General features: G+C 35.9%; 1 long non-coding RNA gene and 1 pseudogene across 1 annotated transcript; one reads left to right on the top strand and one right to left on the bottom strand.

The window, feature by feature from the left end:
- The first annotated feature begins 385 nt into the window (after positions 1 to 385).
- Positions 386 to 485, top strand: LOC125496127 (small nucleolar RNA R71; annotated as a pseudogene).
- A 10784-nt stretch (positions 486 to 11269) lies between these two features.
- On the bottom strand, positions 11270 to 12907 carry LOC130590863 (uncharacterized). Its single transcript, XR_008968603.1, has 3 exons — positions 12821 to 12907; positions 12667 to 12744; positions 11270 to 11346 (listed from the first exon to the last, which is right to left on the bottom strand). It is a non-coding gene; the product is annotated as an uncharacterized LOC130590863 (long non-coding RNA).
- Between the last annotated feature and the right edge of the window lie 2028 nt (positions 12908 to 14935).

The following is a 14935-nucleotide window of genomic DNA, read 5'->3' as shown; positions in this document are numbered from 1 at the left end:
GAAAAGCATTAACTTGTTCGAGAGAACTCCGACACTCTTGTGCCCAATGTCCAACTATGCCACAATTATCACACATAATCTCGGAGGTAGTACCCAAAGCAGCAACACTTGCAGGAGAGGAGAGCTGCATATTGTCAAGTTTATTGCTGATGGCATTCATCTGTGCAGCTAATAAGGATATAGAATCTATCTCATGCTTTCCACCCTTGTTAGCTAGTCCTCGAGGATTACCATATTGAGAGTTGTGGATAGCCATCTCCTCGATCAAATCATGGCACGCATCAATTTCTAGTTTCATGAATCTCCCATTTGCTGCAGAGTCAAGGATAAGTCTCGAGTTGTTCCCCAAACCATTGTAGAATCCTGAACTAGGAACCATTTTTGTAGACCATGATGGGGACATTCTCTCTGAAGATCTTTAAATCTTTCCCATGCCTCATGTAAAGACTCATCAGTCCCTTGGGTGAAGTTTGTAATCTGACTACGCAACTAGCAGTCTTCTCTGGAGGGTAGTACTTTCTGTAGAAAGCAGAGCCAAGGTATTCCAATCAGTGATCCCAAGAGTGGCTCGATTAATCCCATTGTACCACATCTTTGCCTTGTCTCGAAGTGAAAATGGGAAAAGAATCTCCCGAATCTGATCTTGTGTCACTCCCTGCTGCTTAATGGTAGAGCAATATTGGCAGAAATCTTGATAATGAAGATTGGGGTCTTCATTAGGTCCACCACCAAATTGTTTTCTTTCGATCATGTTTAGCAATGCAGGTTTGATCTCGAAATTTACAGCTTCGATTTCAGGCATTTGATTGCTTCTGGGAAGTTCAGCCAAAGAGGGTTGGGAAAAATCAGTAAGCCTCCGAGCCATCTCTGATTCTGGTGGAGCAACAGAGACAATGCTGGTAGAATCAGAGTCAGAATCCAAAGGATTATCTTCCCTTGGATTATCTCGCAACTGTCTGGAAAAGTTCTTCTGTCTATGAAAGGATCTTTCGATTTCAGGATCAAATTGTAGGCAATCTGAACTCAAACTCCTGCGCATAGAAGAACTAAAGAACAAACAATTAAGAGATTTTGTCCCAAAGAACAAGTGTTCTCTGAGACGAGAGTTATAATCTAGACTCTAAAACAATTAAAGAAAATGGAACAAAACCGTTTCCCCGGCAACGGCGCCAAATTTTGACAGGCTAAAGTCGTATCACCTTATCAAAAGTAATCCTAAGTCCTCTAACAAATAGTAGTCAGGGAAGTAGGGTCGAATCCACAGAGAAACAGTGTTCTTTTCCTAATTGTCAGTCAAATCTAGAGTATAGGAACGAGTGTTTGTAGTAATTATACTAAATAAACTATAACTAATCAAGAATTATCAATAATAAAAAGTCTAGGGCATAGGTTCACCAATGATCAATATTTCGGGATGAAACACAAAAATCAACAATTAATAATGCAGTTAAACAGATTGATTCGCTCTCTCAAGTCTAAATCAAGCATAGAACGATATTAACAGGCTCTCGCAATTTATTAACACCAATTCTACCTATTGAAACTAGCCTTAATATCAAGTTTATACCTCTCGGCGCATAACCTAATATTGCAACACTATAACAATCAAATCTGGCCAAATTGGATTGAATAGACATAAAAACATTCAATAGGAATCAACATGCATAATAAAAATCAATACTTTAATAAACATCCCTTCCTAATTGATCATGGATCCCCCTAAACCCTAGAAATAGACTACTCAATCATAATTGGGGAAAACATATTCATAATTAAATAAGCAAACATGAATTAATAATAAAGGATTGAATAGGAATAAGAAGAGAAAAGAAATAATACCAATTGTAGAACCAATCTTGCAAAAATCAAAGCTTCTATTGAAAATTCAATGTAATTGGGGAAAAAGCAAAACTAGGGTTCTTCCATAATTGAGAGAAAAAAAAAAGTCTAATCTTTAATGAATTAATGACGGAAAAAACCAAAATAGAAAAATAAAATAGGAAATAATAATATTCCCTTGAGTCTTTATATCTTTCTATTTCCTAAAACAACTAGAAAAATAGAGTCTAATTCGTCAAAAGATAAAGCCTTATTCGACTAGGAAAACCCGGAATAATCCGCGGCCGCGGATTTTCGGGCTGCAAAACAGCGTCACTTGCAAAGACCATATCTCCCAAACTAGAAGTCGTATCGGGGCGTGTAATATACCGTTGGAAAGCTATTCAAGTCTAGTTTCCAACCCCACTGGAATCACTGAATTCTGAACTCTGGATAATAAGTTATGATCAAAAGAGTGCACATGACTCAATTTCCATACTTCTTTTAATATGTTTCCGCTATGTTTGAGTTGCAATCCGACTTGAAGATGCCCTTTGGACTTCTTATTTGACTTAGCTCCTTCCTAGATGCTTCTCATGCTTAAGCTTGTCCAATAATACTCCAATTGTGTTCTCAATACCTGAAAACTATCAAAAACACCGAAAACACACACTAGAGTAATATCTTCTCAACTTAAGTAACTATATGCAATTATGGACTAAGAATGCAACTAAATGATCCTAAAATGCAACCTAAATGCATCATGAAATACCTATATTAATATGACTCATCAAGAGCACTCCTAGATATCGTAAAAGGAAGAGGTGAAATTGTTGTTCCCACAGCGACATCTGGTATTGCAGCAACATTGTTGCATTAAGGAAGAACATTGCACTCGACTTTTCAACTCCCATTATTGCAACCTGATAGCAACTCAACTTGCTCATTCACCAAGCGTTCCAAAACTGCCACTATCATGAAACACTCTGCCATAATTATATGCGATGAGGTTCCAATGAAAAAGATATCAATTTGAAGCTGCTGATCGATCACTGAGAGATATAATGGGAAACGATTTACCGTTAGGGGGGGCAATTGTTGTGTTTGGTGGTGATTTTAGACAAGTGTTACCAGTGGTTCGAAACGGAACAAGGGCTTAAATGATAGATGCATCCTTTGCCAAGTCCCCTGTTTGGAGACATGTCAGTATTTTGCATTTGAGATAAAATATGGGATCAAGATAGGATAACGTATTTGCTACCTGGTTGCTATCAAATGGCAACGGAGATGAACCTACTGTGTTAGATCAAATGAGAAAACTGCCAAACCAAATGGTCATACCATCAATTAATGATGTCTCGATTGAAATGTTGATTGATCAGGTTTTTCCAAATCTAAGTCAGCATGTGCGAAAAGGAAGTTATATGGTTGAATAGGCCATCATCACACCCCTCATTGAAGATGCTGACAAGATAAATTATAAGGTTGTTGAGAAGTTTCTCGGAGAAGGAAAAACATACTATTTGATTGATTTTGTTCCTGAAGATAGGAGAAATTTGTATCAGCAAGAAAATCTAAATTCAATTCCAGCTTTGGGATTGCCTCCTGATGCTTTCCCTTTTGATTACTGGGTACCCTTAATGTTTTTTAGAAACATCGATCCTAAGAATGGGCTTTGCGATGGAACACAATTGCTTTACCATGGAATCAAAGACCATTTTATAGATGCCGAGATTTTAACAGGGCATTCTAGGGGAAACAGAGTTTTCCTGCCCAGAATTCCGTTGAAGAGTGCGAAAGATATTAAATTGTCGTTGAGCTGGTTAGAAAGCAGATTTTAGGGAATGATAGTTTTGCCTTGACAATAAACAAGTCTCGGGGGCAAACTATACCCCATTTTGGCATATACCTACCAGATCATGTATTCAGCCACAAGCAAAACTATGTGGCATTATCACGCGGAACCTTAGAGAACGCAGAAAAGATTGTGGTAAAAAAAAGGAAATGTACAAGGACATCAAGGGGTGTTTACAAAGAATATTGTATATAAAGAAGTTGTATCGCCTTATGAATAGTTGTATTCAATGTGTGTACAATCTTGAAATACCACTTTGTAATAATAGAACAATGTAACTGATTGAAATTAAATAGAGTCATGATTCTACCTAATTAATGTACTTTACTATTATGAGTTACTTCATAATAATCTCATGCTCATATCGTGATCCTATAGTCTTCAATGAATTGCATCATCACAATTATGATCTTATTTTGATACCTAACATATTGTGATGTGATATAGATGTCCATATACCATGTTACTCATTTAAAAATTATATGTAACTATATTTCTATGTCCAACATATCTCTTCAGGATGGAGATCCATCATCCACCCTTTATGCATTTATATCCTTGCGAGCTACAACGATATAATGTCAGGGCTCAATCGGTTCGTAACTACGATGTATACGATTACAATCACCGCGGAACAACTAAGTAGATATGGAAAATGCTTTTCGTTGATGTCGAAGTAAAAAAAATTAGATTAATCTAGTGTAAATTTATTTCACAACGGTACAAGATACTCTTAGCAACTTTCATTTTGTTTTTAATGATAGGGTGAGTGCGTACAATGCACTATATTCTCGCCCCATGTTGAAAACTTCAAAGGAATGTTTGACGAGGGATTTATTTATGTACTACGTGGGATACAGCTATACAAGTACCACACACCGATGTGAATAATAAAATCGTCCGAAACTGGAAACAAATGACAATAGCATCAGAAACAATTGTGATACACGAAGAGCATGATAACGTTGTAATTCCCACATTCTTCTATCATTTAGTTGCTTTCAACCGGTTCCATGTTCATGTCAATCGTACTGATATGGTGTTTGGTACTTTTACAACCCTCTATCTAGATTGAATTAATATTATGCTTATCTTGAAGGAAGCTAACTTTAATTATACTATTTTGGTTTTGTTAAGATGCAATGGGATTAGTTTTATATGTTTCACCAATTGAGTTAGTTGGGCGAAATCTGGTTTAAAGAGATTATAGTTGATCATGGGGCGGGTCGGGCCAGGTTCGGGTCGGGCCGTACCTAAAACAATTGCCCATCGGTCGGGTTGGGCAAAAAATTTTGTGCCCAAAGCCCGCTATTTCAGGCCAAAATGAACGGGCATTTCGGGCTAAAAAGTCATTTTTGGCTTGCCCAAAGCTCGCCCAAACCACAAAAAAATCCGGGCCGAGCCGGGCTTGACCGCGGGCCAAAAAAAAATTGCCCAAAAAGTAGGCCAGGCCAGACCGGGCTGGGCCAAAATGATCAGCTCTAAAAGAGATTTGGCGATTAATGGATAAAACGTAAGTCTATTCTAATAAAATAATTTTAATTTGCATACTATCTCTATATTCATTTAACACAAAATGTTCCGAAATATCGAATTTCATACTCGCAGTTGGAGGATTACGGAGTTAACTATTTGGAATGAATTTGTGCATATACTTGAAGATTGACAACTTAACACCGAAGCTGATTTTTGTCCGATTCTTTTTGCATGTGGTCTACATGTAAATAGATTTCCCCACCTCCTCTTTCCCCTCCCCTACCCTAAAACATTCCCCTGCCCCCGCCATATATCCCCAGCCTTCGAAACCCCTCCCCTTCCCCCACCTCCCCTGCACCTGAAAGACTTCCCCTACCCCCGGAGAAGCGGCTAAAGGAGAGAGAGAGAGAGAGACGCGAGCAAGGTTTGGACGACCCATCATCGACAACCAACAGCAACCACGCCAGTAGCACGGGCTTCGGGTTTCACAGGCTTCGGGTTTTACGGGCTTCGGCTTGCGGGTGTGAGAGAGAGGTTGTCATTTGGGTGGAAGGGAGAGGGAAGAGGAGGGGTGGTAGGGGAAGGGGAGGAAGGAGGGAGGAGAGAGAAATATTGAAGGAAGAGGTGGAAGAAACAGGTCAAAAAAAAGAGAAAATAGGAAAATAGGGTTTTTTACTGGTTTAGCAAGTCATCAGTCGACTTGGACCACTAGTGTAAAAGGGGGGTTAAAGATGGGACTGAACAATAAAAAACGATAGTTGGGACTGTTTTTGTCAGGACGCCCATAGTTGGGACTGTTTAAATCAATTTTTCGTATAATTATATACATTAATGTGTATCCTAAATCACTATTTTTTATTGACTAATTTTATCTTCTAAATTTATAGGTATGAATCCAATAAATTAGCGAGAAAAGGGTTGCCTGTTTTCGCTCAACTCTTTTCTCCTTACAATTATCCATTGATATTTCAAATGCTCCTCGGATTCGCTTAGCTACCTTCCATGCAGTGAGAAAAGTAAATAATTAGACCCTTACTCCTTATTTTTTAAAACTAAAACAAACCTATACATGAATAAGTAAATTTCAATTTGGCTTGCAGGTACAATATTGTCGAGTAGTTATTACCAATGCGTGTCATCTTGAGCATGTTGACAATATCATATATGAAGCATATCATAGTTGTCTCAAAAAGGTTAACATTTTCCAAGGAGTTCCCACATGTGAGTCTTGCGATATTACAGATGTTGTAACCATTCCAAGGTATAATTTTCGATCTCATATGATACGATCATCAAACAACCATTATTTATTTAACCTGATAAACTTTTATCTTATTTTATTAACATATTGTTAGTTCGACTAACAGTCAATACGTGGTAGAAATGGCCTATAAAAATCACAATGCTTCATGATCTTGCACAACTCATTTTTTGGATGCCCAGCTACAGACATAAAATTAATACTTCAACAGGTTCTCCATCTATTACAAACTAGCTCACATTGCATTTGAATACATTGCATAATTTCGAAGCCCATATCTCACCCTTGAAAATAAATGCACAATTGTTTGCATTATTGCAACCAAATGGACGCAAACTAGTCATGGAAATATTATTCTCAAAACTTGGATACAGAACCTTCTATTGGATCTTATCTCCACCAATGCAAAAGTTCAATCCGGAACATTCTTATACTAGTAACGATGTGTTGTAGGTCGACTAGGATGAAGAGTGCATGTGGTTAACCAATTCTATGAAGGCAAATTCCATAGTTGAAACACTAAATATTTCATTTACTATCTTTGTTATTATATCGTTACATTATGAATAATTTTTTCTTAGGTAAGTTTTGTAAATAATTTTTCTATAAAATAATACTAGATGAATAACGATTTCACACGCATAATAAAACTTAAAACTTATATAGAAAGAGCTAGATGTAAGTATGCAATAATTTAACTTCATAAACTACTTCGCACGCATAGCATGCATATAAAGCTAGTAAACAAAGAGAGAGAGAGGGGGATAGAGAGCGAAAGTAGTGTTTAGAATGTACCTCCAGAATAGTACCATTTGGCTATTTATAGGAGTACTATTCATCTGACAGGGTGTAAAATCCATTGCACATGTTCGACTGAGATGAGTCTCATAAGAGGTACAATGCCCTTATTTTGTCCTTTTTGGTGGCCGCGATCACCATCTCAGACTTTGATCAGAAATGGTTTAGCTCACCATAGTGAGGTCGCGTCCTGTAAAATTCATGACGGACTATAAGAGCTTTGTCTGCCAGCAGACTTGGGTGCTACCCGTATAATAATAAATATACACCGTATATCAAACTAGTAATTAGGAGCCCAATACTCACCAACATCATCAATCTCGCTCATACGCATGGTGGACAAAGGAATATATGCCAATACATATTTGGGTTTAGGAAGCCATATTTATTTCGGGAACGTTGATTTGTTCTCCCTCATTAGACGTATCATAAGCAAAAGAGAAATAGTCAAGTCCTCCTTTTCTTTGTAACACCCCTGAATTTCTCTTGTTTTTCAAAACATATATTTTAATATAAAACTGTTGAGAAACTTGAGAGTATTACCGCCACGTGATAACGTTAAATGCTTTAATACTAACTACTAACTGAATTTTGAACTAATGCAGCGGAATGACTGAAATATATAACTAACTCTTTTTTGAAATAATCTTTATTGTTCAACTGTGAGAATGAAAATTAGGAAATAAAAAATAGCAACTCCTAGACTTATTATTATTCCTCACTATATCCCCTTTTGATGTATTCATCATATCAACTTGTAAGCTCTGCTCATCAAAATAGGGGCATTGCAGGGACAAATTCGTAAAACAAAACAAATAGAAAACCATGTCACTAAAAATACTGAGTAAATGTATATGCAGGATATTAAACACTTTATTTAATTAAACATTCGATACATTTCATTACAAAAAAACTTTTCTATACGTGTAATATTTGTATTATTTAAAGTATATATAACTTTAATAGAAAAAAACTTTTTTTCTTAACTAGAACCTTTCCTAAAGTGTGCACATCCCAAGCGTTTAATATTACTTGATGAGTCTATGACGACGGGTTACTACCATGTCCACATGTCTTAGTACAAGAAGTACATGGATAAATAAATAATAATTATTGTTCTTGTTAATTAATAAATAATAATTTGTTGCCTGGGTACATAATATTAGCTATGAAGTCATGAACCCTTTATAATTACGATCATGAAAGATATATAACTAATAAAACACATTTGGAAGTAATCCGTCTTTTGATGGGATAATAATTCTTTAATTAACTTAGCCACATAAAGGCATAAATAAAATAACTCACTCAAGAGTTAAATTTGGAGAATAATAATTCAAAACAACTCCTTTTTAAACCTTTAAACATGAATTAAAAGATCAAACTCCTTCTAAAATATTTGAATATAGATTCAAAGATCAAACTTTATAATAATATGCAAAATTTGCACAAAACCACCTTAGGTTTTCACTTATTTAGAAACTCCCACCTTTATGTTTTTTTTTTCCTAAATTTCCACCTAAACTTTACAAAATCTTTATAAACTCCCACCACTTAACGGATTTTGTCAAACTCTGTTAGTGGTGGGACCCACATTATTTATGTCGTTTGTTTTTCCCTCCAAACAACTCACTCCTCCTTCTTATATAAGAGAATTTCCCTCCAACACAAGCAACAAAGGGGGCAAACCTCCTTCTGATAAGATGTGGGTGAAGGATCAAAGGGTGAAAAGGGAAATTCTCTTATATAAGAAGGGGGAAGTGAGTTGTTTGGAGGAAAAAATAAAAGAAATAACTGACGTGGGTCCCACCACTAACGGAGTTTGGCAAAATCCGTTAAGTGGTGGGAGTTTATAAAGGTTTTGTAAAGTTTAGGTGGAGATTTAGGAAAAAAAAAAAATAAAGGTGGGAGTTTCTAAATAAGTGAAAGTTTAAGGTGGTTTTGTGCAAATTTTCCTAATAATATTGAACTAAAGACATGATTTAAAGTTCATAAATAAAATTCATAAAGATTTGAACACGTTCAGACAAAGCACTTCATAAAAACATGCACTTCAATCCAAAATATCTTCCTAAAAACATGATACTATGCTTGCAAAAAGAAATACTAAAGATCTACATATACATGCACTTTGAAAATTAAACACTACTAAGAGAGAAGAGAAATGGTAGGCTAAGAGGGAGAGAGAGTTTAAACTTGAGAAAGAGATGTATTTCTCAAATTTGGTGTGAAGAATACGAGGGATGGAGGTTCCTATTTATACTAGTTGGATAGATAGAGTCGAAGTAGGACTAGAGAAATTAAAAGATGGATCTAAGTAAAAGATAAATGAATTTAGCTAATATCTAAGATCATCCAACTCATATTCGGAAAAGATATAAATTATCCATGAAAAATATAATTATAGAACTCTTAAACAAGATATGAAGATTATCCAACAATACAAAGAGTAATTTAAAACTAATGGCAATGCCGCTGTGTCTTTCTCCGATAAAGTAAAAAATTTCTTCTTATTTTCTTTTCCTACTTTAATTTAAATGGAAAAATAAGGAGATAATTGTAGTCTACAAGCATGTTTGTCGTCTTTTGAAAAAAATACATTGGTTTTTTTTGTTATGTACTTTGAATTGAACGAGTAAAACTCATGCCTAAAACTATTTGGGTTAAAATTTATTTTTAATACCCAAAAATCTCTTCTAAAATTCTTTTTAGAAGTCTTTTTAAAAAACCTTTATAGCAACCTAAACCTTTATAAAAGTACAAATATTAATTAACTAAAAAATATGGGGTATTATATTCTTGGTCGGTAAAACCTAAGACTTTACTGATGCATTAGCGACCAAGGTTTGGTAAAATAGAGGCGGATGGGAAAATCATTAGGATCCCACGCCCAATAATAGGCACACTCCCAACATTTCAAGCCAGTCATCTTGGGGGAACAACAATCATCTTTCCAGGGGCCATCATCAGAGAACACACTAGTGGAGAAAACCTCATTTACTACATTATAAATACTTGGATTGTTGTACAACAGGTAGTTGGTAGCCTATTGAATAAATGAAAAAATTACAAATGCTATAAAAAAAAACCCAAGCATTTGATAGCCTTTTTTTAAAAAAAAAACCACCACCAGATTTCAAAACCTTTATTCTGATTTTCGTATTTTTCAAAATCAAGGAAATTCTTCTTTCTTATTCTCTTCTTTCTTCTCTCTTTTATCTCCTATCTCCTATAACGGCTCATTCTTCGCTTCTCTTCGTACACCAATGCCCACCACTATTAACACCTACGCCCAAAAACACCAAAACCTAGGCCCACCATCCCCACGACCAATGCTGCCATTTATTAAGGTGATCTCATATTAGGTTTCTCCATCTTTATCTTCACAACTCGGATCTAAGCAGCAATGGTGGTTTTTGGCATGCGACGTCTCTTAGTGTTCATTAACATTCGTAATTTTTTTGGGCCCTCAAATGCTCCAATTTTCCTTAAAAACTATAACACTTGTAAGAGCCCCAAATGCTCATGTGACGTCTGCTGCAGGTCAAATATGAAGCATTTGGTGGGGCCAAAAATATGGAGCATTTGATGTTATTTCAACTAGTGACACCAAACCTTCTCGTTAAAAGATCCATCTTTATTAGCCATTATAACTAGCAAATTAAAATAAGTTAATTGTCTCAGAAAAGTCATTGAAGTGGTACACCCATATGTACGCCAGTATATTCCTAACGGCCCAGGGAGATGGGCTAAGCAAATATTAAAGGCACTCAATGTAACAGCCCCCGTCCTAGCTTATGTTAAATATTAATTAAAAACTATACTTTCTAGCAATAGTGGAAGCAAAAGCATAATCAAACGTTACGGAGGCTGTCACCTGCTGGAGTCAACCCATTAATATGGCTGGATTGACTCTACGAGCTACACTTAAATTAAACATTCATCACACATGAAAATTAGTTTAGTTATTACAAACCAAAATAAGATTTTAATCGTAAGTTTAAACAGTACTCATAAACAGAAGTAAATCGCAAAAGGTGATCATGTTCAAGCTTGGATCTGCTATGATAGTTGGGACATGACTTCATATTCGCTCTCCCCTCGGACTACCTTAGCTTGCTATTTCCTGCACAAAAATCTGCCCCCACCAGGACAGGTTCATAGAACAAAAATCAGCTTACGCTGGTACACATATCAATCTAAAGCTAATTATGGTGGCTGAGAATAAAAGGTATTCACAATCCAATTTACTTTGCAAAATACATGTTTCGGAAACACCATCTCATCATGAATTTACACAATTCAATGTTTAAAAGAAAATCACAAATTTCTCAATACACACACAAAGTCAAAACGGTTTTCTAGTTATGCGTAAGAAGAAGAGTTCACACATTGAGGTGCACCTAAATGCAAACCTCCACACAATTCGGAGTTAAACTCCTACTTTTTACTCGCTTGCAAGCTTTTATAGGACATGTCCTCACACATATACACACATTCCTCTTCTATACGCAAAAAAAAGTTCAAAACCATTTATCACAATTTTGAAACAAGTCACCAATGTCATGTGATTGAAAGAAAACTATTTGTTACTTCAATAGGAATGAATGAAGGTGGTTATGACAATAGCTAAATGATAATTTGAGGTGCAACAAGACTTAGCAAAATCAAAACTTGGTCGTACAATCCATCTAGTAAAGAACTTGAGTTATCTTAAATAAAAGGATGTTTTTAGCTTCCGGAAACAAAGATGTACTTAGCTTGAATTCCAATTTGAACATTAAAATTAATAATAGGAGTTCTTCAACCTTAAACCTACTGGAAATTTCATCAATTGTAAAGGAAATTATTTATCCAAATTCTCAAACGAAACTAACATACGTTTGTTTCTAAAACTGCGGTTTTTAAGGTGTAATACTCGTACTTTGGTGTGTCATTGAATAAGAGAAAACCTTTAAACAAGTTTCAATACCAAAATACAGTAGCTTAGTGATAAGAACCTTGGGTATACTTCCTCAAAACTTCAACTTATCATTTACTAAACATAATCTTATAAAAACATTGAAAATTAAGGTAGTTTACTCACCTTTTTATTGTAAAAATCAACTATCAAATAAGATGTACTTTTTTTTTAGTCATGAATACCTACACATGCAACCTCTTAATCATCACTTAACCTACTGTTTCATCAACCAACATCATCCCAAAATACGTCAAATTTCAATCACACACAAAATTTCATGAAAAACATCAAAATCACATAACTAGTTCTAGTGTAGTGAAAGAACATTATTTTCCACTTGATTTATTAACATGAAATGATTAATCCTTATCTAAGACTAATATACAGTAGATATTAATCACCTAAAACCAAGAAAATCATCCTTAAAATCGTTCTCAATGATTTTACCAAATTTTGTATAAACTAGGTTTCCAAATGGAGCTGTTTTATGTGTACCTTCACTTCTAACAGCAATAATCCGACTTCTCCTTCTCCTTTGGACGAGATTTTTACTTCTTTGGAATCCTTAAACACCTATTTATATCCACACAAAAATTCATAAGGATTGACTAAGGAAAGTACTTCAATTTACCCAAACAAATCAACATACCTACTGTTTTTCTGGTTGAAGAAGATGGTTCTTTTTCTTGAACTTCTTGGCCACGAAATGGTGATCTTTTTGCTTCCCAATATGCTCCTATATGCAGTGAATGATAATCAGGCTTTGCATGCATAGGTTAAGAGGCAAAAATCCAAGAAACGAAGCTGAGAACCACCTCTGGTTCTTACCGCCAGAACTGGCGAGTGGGAAGAGGGAGAGAGAAAGGTTTTGGGCAGAGGAAATTTGTTTGTGTTTGGTGATGAAACTTATGTGGATGTGAGGGTATATGTGAGGAGGTATGGGTGTATTACTTCAGACTTGTTAGACCCATTTGGTTTGATTAATGTGGTTCCATTCCACTTGGTGTATTTCTGAATTTCCAGCTCTTCTCATTTGTCTTAATATGACTCCAAATCTTATAATATACCATATGTTAGTGTTCTAAGACCCCACAATTGCTCTTATTATACTCTAACATCCTCAAATAAAATTTACTTGATATACCTAACCTCATACCCTAAATGAAATTCTAAAGTCCATTCTATTAAGCGTAACCGTTAATTTGCTTAATAGTTGAACATAATTTCTATCTTCCAATAGCCCTCAATTTCCACAACTCAACTTCTTAAAATAATATATCGATCCTAAGTGTTTACACATAACTTGATAATATTATTATCTTTATATAATTCCTTCTAAGCACTACTTACACACAAGCATATTATTTTACACACAACTTATCATACGTATTACCTACTACGACCACATTTAAATTTCACGATTTAAGTTATTTAATCATATACTAATATTTTATTATTTACCGACTGTTACACGTTTCCCCCCTTAAGAAGTTTCGTCCCGAAACTTAAGCCGTACCTTAGAAAAGTTGCGGATAGCGGTGCTTCATATCATCTTCTTTTTCCCACATAGCCTCCTCCGAATCCTGACTGGACCACAATACCTTGACCAATGGTATGACTTGATTCCGTAGAACCTTTTCGCGTCGTTCCAATATTCTGATCGGTCTCTCTTCATAACTAAGAGTCTCATCAAGTTGCAATGGTTCATGAGATAACACATGGGAAGGATCGTGCACATATTTCCGAAGCTGTGATACATGGAAACACATTATGGATGCGAGACAGTTCAGTTGGCAAGCAATTTCATAAGCTACCTCACCAACTCTTTTCAAGATTTCATAAGGCCAATGAACTTCGACTAAGTTTGCCTCGAATACCGAATCTCTTTACTCCTTTGGTAGGGGAAACTTTAAGGAAAATTTATCTCCAACTTCAAATTCCAGTTTCCTCCTTCTTACGTCTGCGTATTTCTTCTGACGATCCTGTGCGATTTTCATCTTTTCCCGAATTATTCGGATTTGATCCATAGTCTCTTGAACCAATTCTGGTCCTACAGGTACTTATTCCTCAAATCTTCCCAACAAATCGGCGTTCGGCACTTCCGACCATACAGGGCTTCATATGGAGCCATTCCTATTGTGGTTTGATGACTGTTGTTGTAAGAGAATTCTATTAAAGCTAAATGATCCTCCCAAGACCCTGGAATTCCAAAACCAAAGCTCGCAACATATCTTCTAATACCTGAATTGTACGCTCAGTTTGACCATCGGTAGCAGGATGAAAGCCGTACTAAATTTCAATGTTGTTCCAAAAGCTTCCTGAAGTTTCTCCCAGAAATGAGCCAGAAATCGAGGGTCCCTATCAGAAACAATGCTTGCTGGCACCCCATGGAGACGAACAACATTCCGAATGTAAGCATCAGCCATCTGCGACTGATTCCAAGTTCCCTTTATTGCAAGAAATCGCACCGTTTTTGTGAGACGATCCACTATTACCCAAATTGAGTCATTTCCTTTCCTAGATCTTGGTAACCCAGACACGAAATCCATTGAGACAGAATCCCATTTCCATTCTGGAATAGGTAATGGTTGCAATAACCCAGGTGCCTTCTGGCGCTCAAACTTCACTTTTTGACATGTTAAACATCTCGCCACATATCTCGCTACATCCTTCTTGAGGCCTCTACACCAAAAGTACTTCTTAAGATCTCGCACCATTTTATCCCTACCAGGATGCACTGAATACGGACTACTATGAGCTTCCT

The sequence above is a fragment of the Beta vulgaris genome, chromosome 3 (genome assembly GCF_026745355.1).
Source record: "Beta vulgaris subsp. vulgaris cultivar EL10 chromosome 3, EL10.2, whole genome shotgun sequence".
Lineage (NCBI taxonomy): Eukaryota > Viridiplantae > Streptophyta > Magnoliopsida > Caryophyllales > Amaranthaceae > Beta > Beta vulgaris.
Note: the sequence above shows the minus strand (reverse complement) of the source record. Positions and strands in the feature narration are given on the sequence as shown.